This window comes from Marmota marmota, unplaced genomic scaffold (genome assembly GCF_001458135.2).
Source record: "Marmota marmota marmota unplaced genomic scaffold, marMar, whole genome shotgun sequence".
Classification (NCBI taxonomy): domain Eukaryota; kingdom Metazoa; phylum Chordata; class Mammalia; order Rodentia; family Sciuridae; genus Marmota; species Marmota marmota.
This window is the reverse complement of record NW_026000164.1, coordinates 10,514,897-10,527,202: the sequence shown is the minus strand read 5'-3', so window position 1 is coordinate 10,527,202 and position 12,306 is coordinate 10,514,897. Positions and strand designations below refer to the sequence as shown.

General features: G+C 44.0%; 1 protein-coding gene across 1 annotated transcript in view; it reads left to right on the top strand.

Moving 5' to 3' along the window:
* Tmem178b (transmembrane protein 178B) overlaps nucleotides 1–12,306 on the top strand; it is a 349,770-nt gene that overhangs the window by 80,130 nt on the left and 257,334 nt on the right. The gene's annotated exons all lie outside the window — the stretch shown is intronic.

Below are 12,306 nucleotides of genomic sequence, written 5' to 3'. Positions count from 1 at the left end.
AATGCCAACTCTGAAGCTCATGTGTGCCTTTAATCACGTCACCACGTACAAGGTTCCTGGATCTATGTCACTGACGTCTCTTGCTCTGTTTTATACCTTTGATCACAGAAGGTGCCTGACATGCCCTCTCACGACGGACTCTCTTCCAATCCCTTAAACTGAAAACACTTTGCAAAATGCCCATGTCTGTGCTGTCCTCAAATGCATAATTAATGAATATGGTGTAGCTGGATTCCTGAAGAAGTGCAGCCCTGGCAGGGCTGTGAGCACCTTGGGTGGCTTCTGCCAAGGCCAATTTAGTGGCATTCTGTGGGCTCCTTCCCATCATGCCCCAGGGAAACAGATATGTCCTGCTGCTCGGAACACAGACCAGCTTTTTACCCTACCATTTTACCCCTGCATTTCTGTAAAGATCACAAAATCCCTTGGCTTCCTTTCATTCTTTTGTGTACCCACTTGCTCTGAGAACTTACTGTGGCCAGGCTCTTAGAGAGCACTTTGAAGTCAAGGTATCTTTTCCACATATATTTTCATTACATGTTTGTTTTTTACATGTTTTGTTTTTTAGTGAGATGGCCAGGACAGAGACTAGGAATCTGAGTCTCAGGCAAGTCATGCACTTTGTGTATGTTAGTGGAGAGGGTCCTCTACCTAGAGAACTGTCTTCTAATCTAGGAGAGCTGACAGTTCCCACTTTTGACTTGGTGCAATTTAGTTCTTCTGGTGACCTTGAGTTCAACTTCATGGCCTTTACTTGGAGAAGGTCCCTAGATCTTAGAGAATGGGAACCAGAGCTACTCTGCTTGTGTACCTGGTCTTGGGGACTGTAGCATGTGTAACTGTAATTCAAAACTGAGGAACTTTGAATCAAGTATTCTGTTCCTTAGATTTTGCTTTGATTTCCTCTTTTTAAAAAAAGTCCCTCTGGGATATTTTCTTGAACCTTTAATTCATCTAATTAATATCCCGACACATGGCTTTTGGGGTGATGTGGGCTCTGACTGACCCAGTCATTCCCACAATCAGCCAAGAACCATTTGCATGATTACTTCTTACATTTCTTCAGATTTATTGAGGTCCAGTCACTTGCAGAAAATGCTGGTGATACAAACATGAAAATGACATTCATCCTGGTCTCCCGAGGCTCACAAAGATTATCGGAGCTATTAGAAACCTTAGAGATTCCAGCGATTCTCCCTCATTTTGGTTTTTAAACTTTTGCATGGTATGTCAGTAATGTTTAGCAATATTTGTATAACTCTGAATTAAAGAAAGAAAGAAAAATTCACCCACAGTTTTTTCTCTGCCAATTCAAGCTGTTTATAATAGCCCATGTTCTCTTCCACTTTGTGTCCACATGAATACATAATTTCTTTTTGCATGAATTATGATTTTCTTCAATATTATACAAATCTTTTTCACATTGTTGCACAGATACAACCAGGTGTCTGTGGGTCTGTTTTGTGTGCTTTGTCTCCTTTACTACTGGACACTTAGCTTTCTACATTTTTGCCATTATACAGCTACAATAAACATTGTATTTTTGCACATAACTTTCAAATTCTTTTGGACTATTTCCTCGGTCTGGGTTTCCTCTAGTGTGATTACCAGGTCAGAGACTGAACATTTTCGTGGTTCTTGATAGATACCATCACATTGTTATCCATATGGTTGTATTAATTTATTGTGAGTTAATTTGTTGTAACCTGAATTGACCATGGGTAGGGTCCCTTCCTTTTATAACAAGGAATTCTCTTCTGGAAGATTGAACCTCGTTCCTTTCATTATAATTCTTCTCAATTCTTTCTCAGTTGTGAGGTGACCAAGGATGAGATCGGGAATAAGTGACCTAACCTGAGAGCACCTCCTGTTGTTCATCTGTAGATGAGGTGCATCAGTTGTTTCGGGTCACTCTGAGGATGGAACAAGAGAACTCATGGAATTGCTCTGTAGAGGATACAAAAAGAAGCCATTATAGACAATGCAATTGATTGCCTCTTGGGTTCCTAGAATGACTGCCACCGAGTCCTCACTAGCTGACAAGGACTCTGCAGTCCATGGCTATACCAGGGTGGAGATGGCAGGGTGGAGGCCGATGCATATGCTAATGGGGAGAGGTCTGGAAGTGCCTAGGATAGAACTAATCCCAGACCAGTCCCTGTTGGTCAGGCCTTCATCTCACAGCATGGCTCCCTAATTACCCACATTATCACAGGTCCCGTGCTGGGCCCTCACACACAAGGGAAAGTCAGCATTCATCTGTCAATCAATGCCACGTGTCGTATTGCTTTCTAGTTCACTCTCTAAGTGGCTAATCTATAACTTATGAATGGGCCAGTGCTTATTACAGGTTCAGCCTTCATACACTCACACATTCTAAATATGAAATAAATGTTCAAAGTATAACTCTTTACCTTTTTAATCTTCTAGTCTACTGTTAGCTCCTTAATATTGTCAACTTTAAAATAACTAATGTTTTAGCGTTTTCACTATGTGATTGTATTATGTGCATTATCTTATTTTATCCGAATGATAGTACTGTAACGAGGCAGCCCTATGGAGTCCCTCTTATCGATTGGGAAACAGTCTGGGAGCTCTAGAACTTGCCCACACTCACCCAGCTGGCAATTGATGGAGGGGGGTTAGAACTCAGGTCTTTTTTTTGAGGAATATTGGGGATTGAACCCAGGGGCACCTAACCCTGAACCAGTTCCTTAGCCATTTTTCATATTTTATTTAGAGACAGGGTCTCCCTGAGTTTCTCAGGGCATCAATAAGTTGCTTAGGGCTTTGCTAAGTTGCTGAGGCTGACTTTGAACTTGAGATCCTCCTGCCTCAGCCTTTTGAGCCACTGGGATTACAGGCATGTGCCACTGTGCCCAGCAGAACTCAGGTCTTTAAAATATTCAGCTCTTTTGAGTCTCAGGCTGGGCTTGACCAGACCCATGCCCACAACTTGTTTGAAGCAGGGACACATGACCACATTTGCTGGGCCTCATTCTCCTTTGTGATACTGCTTTCTGAGAGATGCTTGCATGCAGAGGGGAGGGCTGTGTGTCGGGGAGAGCCAGGTGATGGGCTCAGAGTGCACCTGGTTGAGGAGGGCAGTGTGCACATATGTGAATGTGGGCCAGGGGAATATGTGCCTGCAATTATCACTTGTTTGTTTCAATAAGTATTGTCAAGTACCTACTATGTGCTAATGCTGGGACTATGACCATTTGCTATGGGCATGCTCTATTCTGAGTATTTCTGTAGGTGTTTATATACCTTGTCTCCATTCTTCCTAAGCAATGCTGTAAGTTAACGCATTGCTCTTTTACAGATGAGGCCTAGAAAGATTAAATACCAGCCTCAGAGTTACAGAGTTGGAAGCAAGAGTCTAACTAATAGGACAATGAGCATGAAATTGTTTATTCCCTCATTTCATTCATTCATTTATTCATTCATTCATAAATGTGTATTGAAAGCCTGTGCTAGGTGCCAGCCGCAGTGTTAGGCACTGGGTTAAAGAGTAACCTTTGATTCACTGCCTCCAGGGAGGATGTTAATAACGTTGCATAGTAAATACCAAATTCCACGTCTCTGTTCATGAGGGGAGTGTTAAGAAGTGTTTTTAAACTTGAACTTAAGTTGGGAGGTTTATTTTATTTTATTTTTTTTTTGAAAGGAAACCAACAAAACTGTCTTAGACACACAGTGCTGCAGAGAGCACAGGGCTGAACAGTGGCCCCTGGAACACAGCAAGAGTGACACACAGGGCCCTGCAACCTCAGAAAGCGGTGCTTGCCCCTAATTGGGAGAGAAGGGCTGGTTGCCGAGCCTCCTCAGATGTCACTGCCAAGACTCTGCTGCCTCCCAGCAGTGTAGAAGGACCTGTGGAGGTCCACAGGGGAGGACCTGGGAAGAAGGCACAACCGGATGTATGGGCACAGGAACAGTTACCTACCCCCTCGGCCACGTGGGGGGAAGGGGAGGGGGAGGTGGTTCTGAGATGTGGAAGGTGTAGTGCTGCTAGTTTGCTGTACATAATTATGTGTGAGTTCCATCCCAAAGCAGAGATAGTCATTGTCAATTAATTCTTTTGTTCTGCTCATTAAATCCTAGTTAAATTATTCCTTGTGGTATTTTTTATAGATGAGATGTGTACAGATGTATTGTGGTATGTGTGTGTGTGTATGAGCTCGTGTGTGCGAGCACCTATGCACACTGATATGACTACTGAAGTCTAGATTCAGTATGACCATTAAAGCCCTGAAGTGGGGGACAGCTAAGTCTCCCACATTGCACTTGACCCTGGGGATCCAGGGATGAATAGGATATAGATTTTCCACGTATGAAACTCTAAACAGGTGGATACTGTAATGTGGACTGTAAGTCCCTTGAAGGTAATGTCATGAGTGAGTTTGTATCTCCAGTATCTAGCAGTTCCTGATATTAAGTTAATCCTCAATAATTATTTCTTGATTGAGTTGAATGATAATATATAACATGTGGAAACAGAATGGAACCAGTCGCTTACTCCCTTGTCACCCTGTCTCCAAGCCTACCTGTCTCGGGTTTTTAGGGAAAGCTTCATTGAGGAGGGGGTATTTCAGAAGGATCTTAAAGACTGGACTATGGTTGTGACTGGGGACATGGAGATACCAAGAAGATAGCTTGTCTGATGTGAAAACTTTGCTATCCTCACAACACTTATTGGAAGCCATTCAGTGCTGGGTAGCTCGCGACTAAAACACTCAGGGGTCACTCCAGGGGAACTGGGCTGTGTGAATAACCACACGAAAGAGAGAGAGAGAGAGAGAGAGAGAGAGAGAGAGAGAGAGAGAGAGAGCTGACTCCTTTTATTGAGGAGAAGCCATTCAAATGAGGCAAGGGTCAGGTTTTAGGGGGCTGAGTCTAGCTTCGTGATGTCTGCTGTCAGCAGGTTGACTGACATCTAGGTAGGCCACCCCAAGGGCATAGTAAGAGAAGGGGATCCCAAATAGGGCAAGGGGTAATATCACAAAAGAACAGGTGAGCGTAGCTCCACCCATGGGGATGTAGGAAGGCACGCCCATGCACGAAGACACAATCACTGGACCCTAAAGGGCCTCCGGGTGATTGAGGTATTACTGGGGCTACTGCCTGAGTTACCTAGGCAACCAGATCACAGAGGGACCAACGATGCCACACCAATCAGAAGAGGAGACAAACACGGTCGCGTGCTAGTCGGCCTCCCATAATTCAGCAATGACTTAGTCCAGGGATCATTTGCTTCTGAATATCAGCCTCAGTCAATCTAGAAGGTGTGCTGAGGGAAGGATTCCGAGGTCTTATATGATGCTGGGTTGATTGGCCATGCTCACTATGCTGTGTCTGTGGGGAGCTCTGGTGGCAATTCTAGCACACATTATCCATTCTCTTATAAATATCCGAGTTCTTAAACATAACCCGTACTCCTTACTTTTGCCTTAACTCCATATCTAGGGGTAAAGAAATATATTCTGGGTAGCTGGGCCTGGCGATGTGTTGGTCCCCAATTCACATAAGCGAAAGAGACCATGCAGGTGGGAGAATTGGTCTCTACCTCCCTCATCAGTCAACTTCCCATCACAAAGCATTTCTCATCAGAGGGAATGGACAGAATAGGCTCTGAAGAGATCCTCCTGGAAGCACTCTCTTGAAACACATTAATTATCAGAAAGAAGTTATGCATCGGGGAAGACATAGGAACAGAACCAGTCTAGCAGTATTCACTTTGAAATACTTAATCATTTCTTCTAGAATCACTGAGGTATGAATTGAACTGGAATATAAATTTCCAGATTTCTTAAGCTTTATTTTAAAACTTAAAAAAAAAAAATGTGGAAATAATTGTAGACAGGATTGCAGGATCCTCTTTCTCTGTGAGCAGCTTGCTCCAGCCATTATTTAAGGTGTTGTTGGTGACGCGTTGTCACCACCATTGGGTTAAACATTGCATTTTCTTTGTAACACAAATGTCCTTCTTGGCATGGGCTGCTCGCCCCTGCGCTGGCTGGCTCCATGTTGTTCAGGTCTTTATCCTGAATCCTTCTTTGATGGCAGCAGTCACTTTGCCAGCCTTGAGCAGTAGTTCTTTTAGTTTGTCATTTTCTGTTTATAATTTCCTGTGCCCTCCGAAATCATATAAGGTAGCTTTGCTAGAATTTTGTCTAGAGAGCAACTCTGGAGCCTCTTTCCACTTTGGGTTCTTATCTGGCTTTTGCTTAGTTGAGGTTTCTCTGTAAGGGCCTCCGGGTGATTGAGGTATTACTGGGCTGCAAGCCATTGACTGATTTTGTGAGTGAGCCCTCCAGGTCAAACTGGAAACCACTGGTTTAGAGAGTAAGACTCCAGACTGGAATTGCCACAGAGGGAGCCCTACTTGCTAGAATGTGCTTAGCTTCTCAGAAGTTTGGAAGAAAAGACTCCCCTCCAACCCACCCCTCAATAATCTAAGGATTCAGTTTCTTGGATAAAGTGCTGTATGACTATCAGAAAATTGCAAAAGTTAATACAGGATATGAAGTGTTAATAATAATTTAGGCAACCCAGTGGAAGCATTTGTCAAATGGAAAAAAAAGAATACATTTTGAAAAAAGGCATTCTTTTGGTAAATTAATGTTTTTTTCTTTTCCTTCTGGGGGACAGGAGGGGAGGAGAGGCTTTTTGATAACAAGTCTTCATTTGAAATGGTTGCATAATATTAGTCAGCCAGCAAGTCCTTCAGCGTGGACGCAAGGTGCTAATGCTGTAATATGCAATGTCACTTGCAGCTAATCCCTTTATTGATTTTTTTTCCCTCTGAACTTGCTGACAGCAAAAGATTAGGTCTAGAGAAATAGTTGCAGTTCAGGTTCTATTTGACAACATTTAGAATTTAAAATGACCTTTAAAAGAGAAAGGGCTGTAGGGAGTGGGATTTAAGTGGTTAGGGACAGGGAGAGGTGTGAAGGGTGAGGTTGAGGGGCATGACTTTCTAATGCTGGTGTCAGAGCAGGCCTCCTGCACAAGTGTCCTCTGTCCCCAGGGCCACATGAGAGCCCAGGGCCAGGCTGACCCTTGGCCAATTTGCAAAGGAGATGAAGTTTGATTTTGTGCTTTTAGCCTTTAATGTACTTTACTCTCTTCTCCCACCAGCTCCTTCTTTGTCTCTTGGTCCCTCTGGTTTGTCTAAACCCCCATCATCACACACACTTTTGGTGACCTTTGCTGCTAACCCATCACCATTGTTCTTCCCATCTCAGCCCATTTGTAAGAGGAAAATAACCTAATTAAACCGACTTCACATGTAAATAGCTGGTGGGCTTTGACTCTCCATGAAGCAAAGCCTGGAAAATGTATGGAGGAGGTGTGCTGTTTTCCTTCGTGCTTATCAGTGTGTCAAAATGGTAGAGGGGAGAGAAAGTCTGTGTGGTTTTTAAACTTTTGAATCTAATAGAAAATAAATGTATGCAGAAGCATGCCGGTCATTCCAACCTGGTGCTCTGCATGCTGCACCTGGAGGCCATGTTCTCTTTCTTCCTTTAGTTCTTCACAGCAACAAAATTAATACTGTATCAGTGGACTTAATTGCCAAATTGAGAGACTTGGTCATTCTTTAGGAATGATTTTACCTTGGTATATCCAAATGCAATGGGTTGTACTGGAAGTATTATCCTTTTACTTTTAATATTTCTAATACTATCTTGCAAAGGATAATAGTGTCTCTATTAGCTCCCAAATTTTGTAATTAAGAGTTACTTTGGTGTAGTCTAGGACTTATCACCTAATTCCTCTGACCCTCAGTTTCTTTGTCTATGAAATGAGAAATATAACCAAATATCTTTAAGGTAAATTCCAACTAACATTTTAGATTTTATTATGCCTGGCTTTCTGGTGCTTCTAAATCCCATTTCAAAAGGGCTTCACATAAGGAAAATTCCATCCATTCATCCGTCCATCCACCCATCCACCATCTACCTGGACCCACCATCCTCCTACCCATTTCTCACATGGCAAAAATGATAGTGAACTGCCTAGGGTAGGATGTTGAGAATTTGAAAGTCATAGAAGGTATGATCCTTTCTCTATGGAATTTACTATTAATATTAGATAAAATTAGAGATATACAGTAGGCTAGAAAATCGTTCAAGTTTGTATCACTGTAATGATGTGCTCATAAATGTACTTTTAAATGTATAATTAAATTGTAGACCTTTTGAGACCTTAACACACAATAAGTTCTTCATACTTTGTTAAAACTCATGATAAAGTATATACAGTAGGCGTATGCAATACAGGGGTGACCAGTGTAGACCTGCTGACTAGGGAAGGGTAGATGTAGGATGGTACAGGAGGGACTCAGTGTAGACTGGTTTCCCAGAAAAAATTTTTGAGATGAGTGGGTTGGGAGGTTGTATCCCATACTCTAGTTCTAGAAGGATGCTACTCATTAACACTGTTTTTCTTTGCAAATGAATGTACTGGTCATTTCAAATCTGCAATTTGTCTTAACTGTCAATGCCAATACTAAGGGTGACCGTATGTTGAGGTTCACAGCCAGGAGTGGGGACCAGCAAGCATCCCTCTTCTACCACTGGGCCTCATCATGCTAGATTACGTCCTCATTTTCTAAACTCTTGGCAAATCTTCCTTCCTGGGCACTATCCTGTCCACGATCTACATCCCTTTCTCTAGAATCATGGTGCCATCAGCTGTCCAAGTAGGAGATTCAAATCAGTCCAGAGTCCTGCTGCTAGAGTCCACCCCAGTACTTGGTTCCCTTGCCTGTTAACCGTCTAGTGAACACTAGAGACAGTGATAGTTGGACCATTGGTTATTCTTACGTAGCCTAGACCTTGAATTGGGTAGTCTTTCCACGGGACCTGCTTCTTCTTCATCCACACCCTTCCCAATTAATTTATTCCAGAAGTCTTGAAGCTGGACCTACAAGAATTATGACACAGAGAAAGAGTTAGCAAGTAGAGGTTTTGGGGGCTTGGGAAGTCAGGGTTTTGGAACCAGGCAAGTGTCCTGGACACCAGGAGAGACTCAGGCCTGCTTGCTGGACAGTGGTCTCAATACTGAAAAGACCTGTACAACTAAAGACACTCTGTGGGCAGCTAGGAAGCTTTCCAGACTCTTTCTTCTGGGTTCAGGTTCAATTCTAGAGCATGCATGGTCCACTGGAAATCATGCAGGTAAGAGGAAAGAAAAGGGTCACCTGACGGCAAAGAGTCAGTGAGGGAAATGGAAAAGATGATGTGGACCTTGGCATTGAGTGGTCAACGTGTTGAAATGGTATTCATCAAAGCATTGAAATAAGTCAGGGAAATGATAGGTCCAAAGGACATTGCAGGCCTTAATTTTGTCAGATATTTTTACCAGAGAATTATTAGTTTGAATGGATGAATCTGTGCAGCATCCCAGCCAGCTGAAACTCCTGACCGTAAATACAATATGGACTCTACATCATAATACAGAGGCCAGAGGGCCTCAGAGTCAATATTGTGTCCTCTCTGACCTCTTCCCAGAGCAAAATCTTTCAGCATCCTGGGGTTTTAAAGCCAAGGGTGGGAAGAGACATCTCTCAACCTACAGCTCCTTTGCAGCTCGCCCCCTGTCTGAATGTTTGCTTTCAACTTCCAGACTTTGTTTTGTTTTTAATTGTTGAAAATGAACATGGAATTAACTCAGTAAATGGTAAAAATTGGTATTTATTAAGTCAGACTTCCGCATTCTTCAGACAGGGCTGGAATTGGGATTTTTCTTTGTGGTATCTAGGAAAAAATAATTGAATGTATTAGAAACATAGGTGTCATTTTCTGATTTCAAACAATTTAGAAGCACTGATTTATTTCCTAATCATTCATATATGAGTCACCAGATAGTTCTTTATGTTTATTAAAGCAAGCTTTCCTTAGATTTGATTTTCCTCTCCCTCTTTCTCATCACCCACCTTTCTGCTCTCCTCAAAGCAAATGATTGTCATGCATTGCTTAAGGTTGGGGAGACATTCTGGGAAATGCATCCTTTGGTGATTTTGTAGTGTGAGCATCATAGAGTGTACTTACACCAACTGAGATGGCTACAAGGTTGCTAGGCGATATAATCTTACGGGACTGCCATGGTCCACATGGTTGTTGACTGTACATTGTTAAATGGCACATGACTGTAGGTTATAAACGCAGAGACCAACACTGCTCTGTTAATTCTTGTGCTGTGCCTGATACCTGAAGACGTGAATGATGGATAATTATGAACATAATAAGATTAGGCTGCTCAACAAACAAGAGGGTTTTCTGGAAGTGGCCATTGAGGGGGTCTGTGGCTGAGTTAGCTCCACATGCTGGATTCCTTGGTCTGCAGAGCAGACAGTTTTGGCCTCAGCAAAGGAATGCTGAGACAAAGACATCTTGAACCTTCAGACAAGATGAATTAGATGAACTAGACCTCTCCGAGGCCTGCCTCCAGCTTGGTGACTCTCTAAGCTGGGCTTCTAACACTGGTGCTTCATGGAGACTCTTCCCTTCCCTTGGAGGGTTTTGCCCAAAGGAGAGACCCTCCTGTGGATTTCTTGGGGGTTTTCTTTGCTTCATGGGTTTGCTGCAAAAGCACAGACTGTTAGCCATGACCAAGGAGAGCAGTGATTACTTTTAAAGGTTAAAGAAAACGCTGGGGTCTTGGTTGTATGGTGAGGTCCGGGAGGCATCTCTCCTCCATTGTCTTGCATGCTATTTTGCACAGTGGTTCAGTTCTTGACTGAATTTTACCTACTGCTGTGAGAGGTAGATCTGCAGTTGCTGTATTGTTTTCATTCAAGGTTTCAGTGTGGATTGGGTTGTCCTCATTTTCTTGTCTTTCCTCCCTACGATTGTTCCTTAGGGACCCTGCATCTCCTCCCATGGGGTTGAAGAAATCTCCAGGAATGTCTCATGGCTTTCCAAGTGCTTTTGGCTGGAGGGCTCTGACATCTCCTTTAGAATGTCAGGGACACCTGCCCTGCGAGGTGCTGGGAGGCTGTCCCTCTGTACTCTTGTCTGTGTGGGAGCCTCTTCTAGCTGTTCTGGATTTAGGCCACTCCGGCCTGCTGCCGCACCCTGGCCTCCAGGTCCTTGGCTCTCGGTTCATAGAGGAGGAAGAACTGCTCGCTTTGTGCTGCCTTGGTTGTGTGTGTCAGTGTCTTACAGGCAGTTGTTCTTTTGTGTATTTTATTAAAGCTCTGTTCCCCAGGGCTCTGGCACAACTCCCTGGAGCCAGGAGCCTGGCGACTCCAGAGCAATGCACCCCTCTGCATTTGGAACAACCCTCCCCTCACTCTGAACCTCTGACCTTGGGTCCAGCTTGCCCAGTGACCCTTTTCTCAGGATGGATATTTCCCCTGTAGTCTGTTGGTCCTTGGTACACATAAACTTCAGGAAGGCCCAGAGAGGGGAAGAGCAGGTAATCCTGGAACGAGACTGCAGCTATTCTGAATTCCACTCAGCACTGCCGAGCTCTAAACTGCAGCTGCCCCGCTGACCCCCCGACGTGCCCAGACATGTCTAAAGCCCCAGGCAGTCCAGGCTTTGGCAGCTCCAGGGGCGCTTGCTCTGTTTTTTGGGGGGCGCTAGTATTTAGTGCCTCATTCATACACCTGCATAGACCAGGGCTGCACCAAAGATGATCTTAATTGATGTTAGTGTGGACTTTGGTCCTTGATCAGCTTTTCCGGCAATTCTTTCCTTTCGAAATATCAACTTCTTGAAATCTTTTAGATCCTTACTAACTTGTCTTCTTTCCTGCCCACTGTGGAAACCAGTGTTGATCCTACAGGGTCTAAGTAGGTGCCAAGCGCTGAGAGGGAGGTGCCAGCCTCTGTGGACTAGAGAGGAAGCTGGCTTCGGAAGCTGGCTACATTTTCAGGGTACCAGAAGTTTTTGAATCTGGCTGGCTTGGTATCAGGAAACCCACAAGATTACATCAGATGAACAGGGTTGATCGGAAGGTTACACCTGAGCTGGGAACCAAGGGAAGGGACACCCTGGGTCCTGTCCTTCCTCTCCGGGATTCTGCTTCTCCCTCCTCATCTGCATTATTATTGTGATGATGATGGTGGTGGTGGTGGTGGTGGCACTGAGGATGAACCCAGGGGTGCTTTACCACTCAGTCCCTTTTTTCTTTTAATTTGAGATGTCTCACTAGGCTGGCCTCAAACTGGACATCCCCTCTCCTCAGCCTCCTGAGTAGCTAGGGTTACAGGTGAGCACCACCTTGTTGGTTTCATCTGCTCTTTGGACCTAGAGTCCTCCCTGCCTGTCTCCCTCATAACTTTAACTCTGA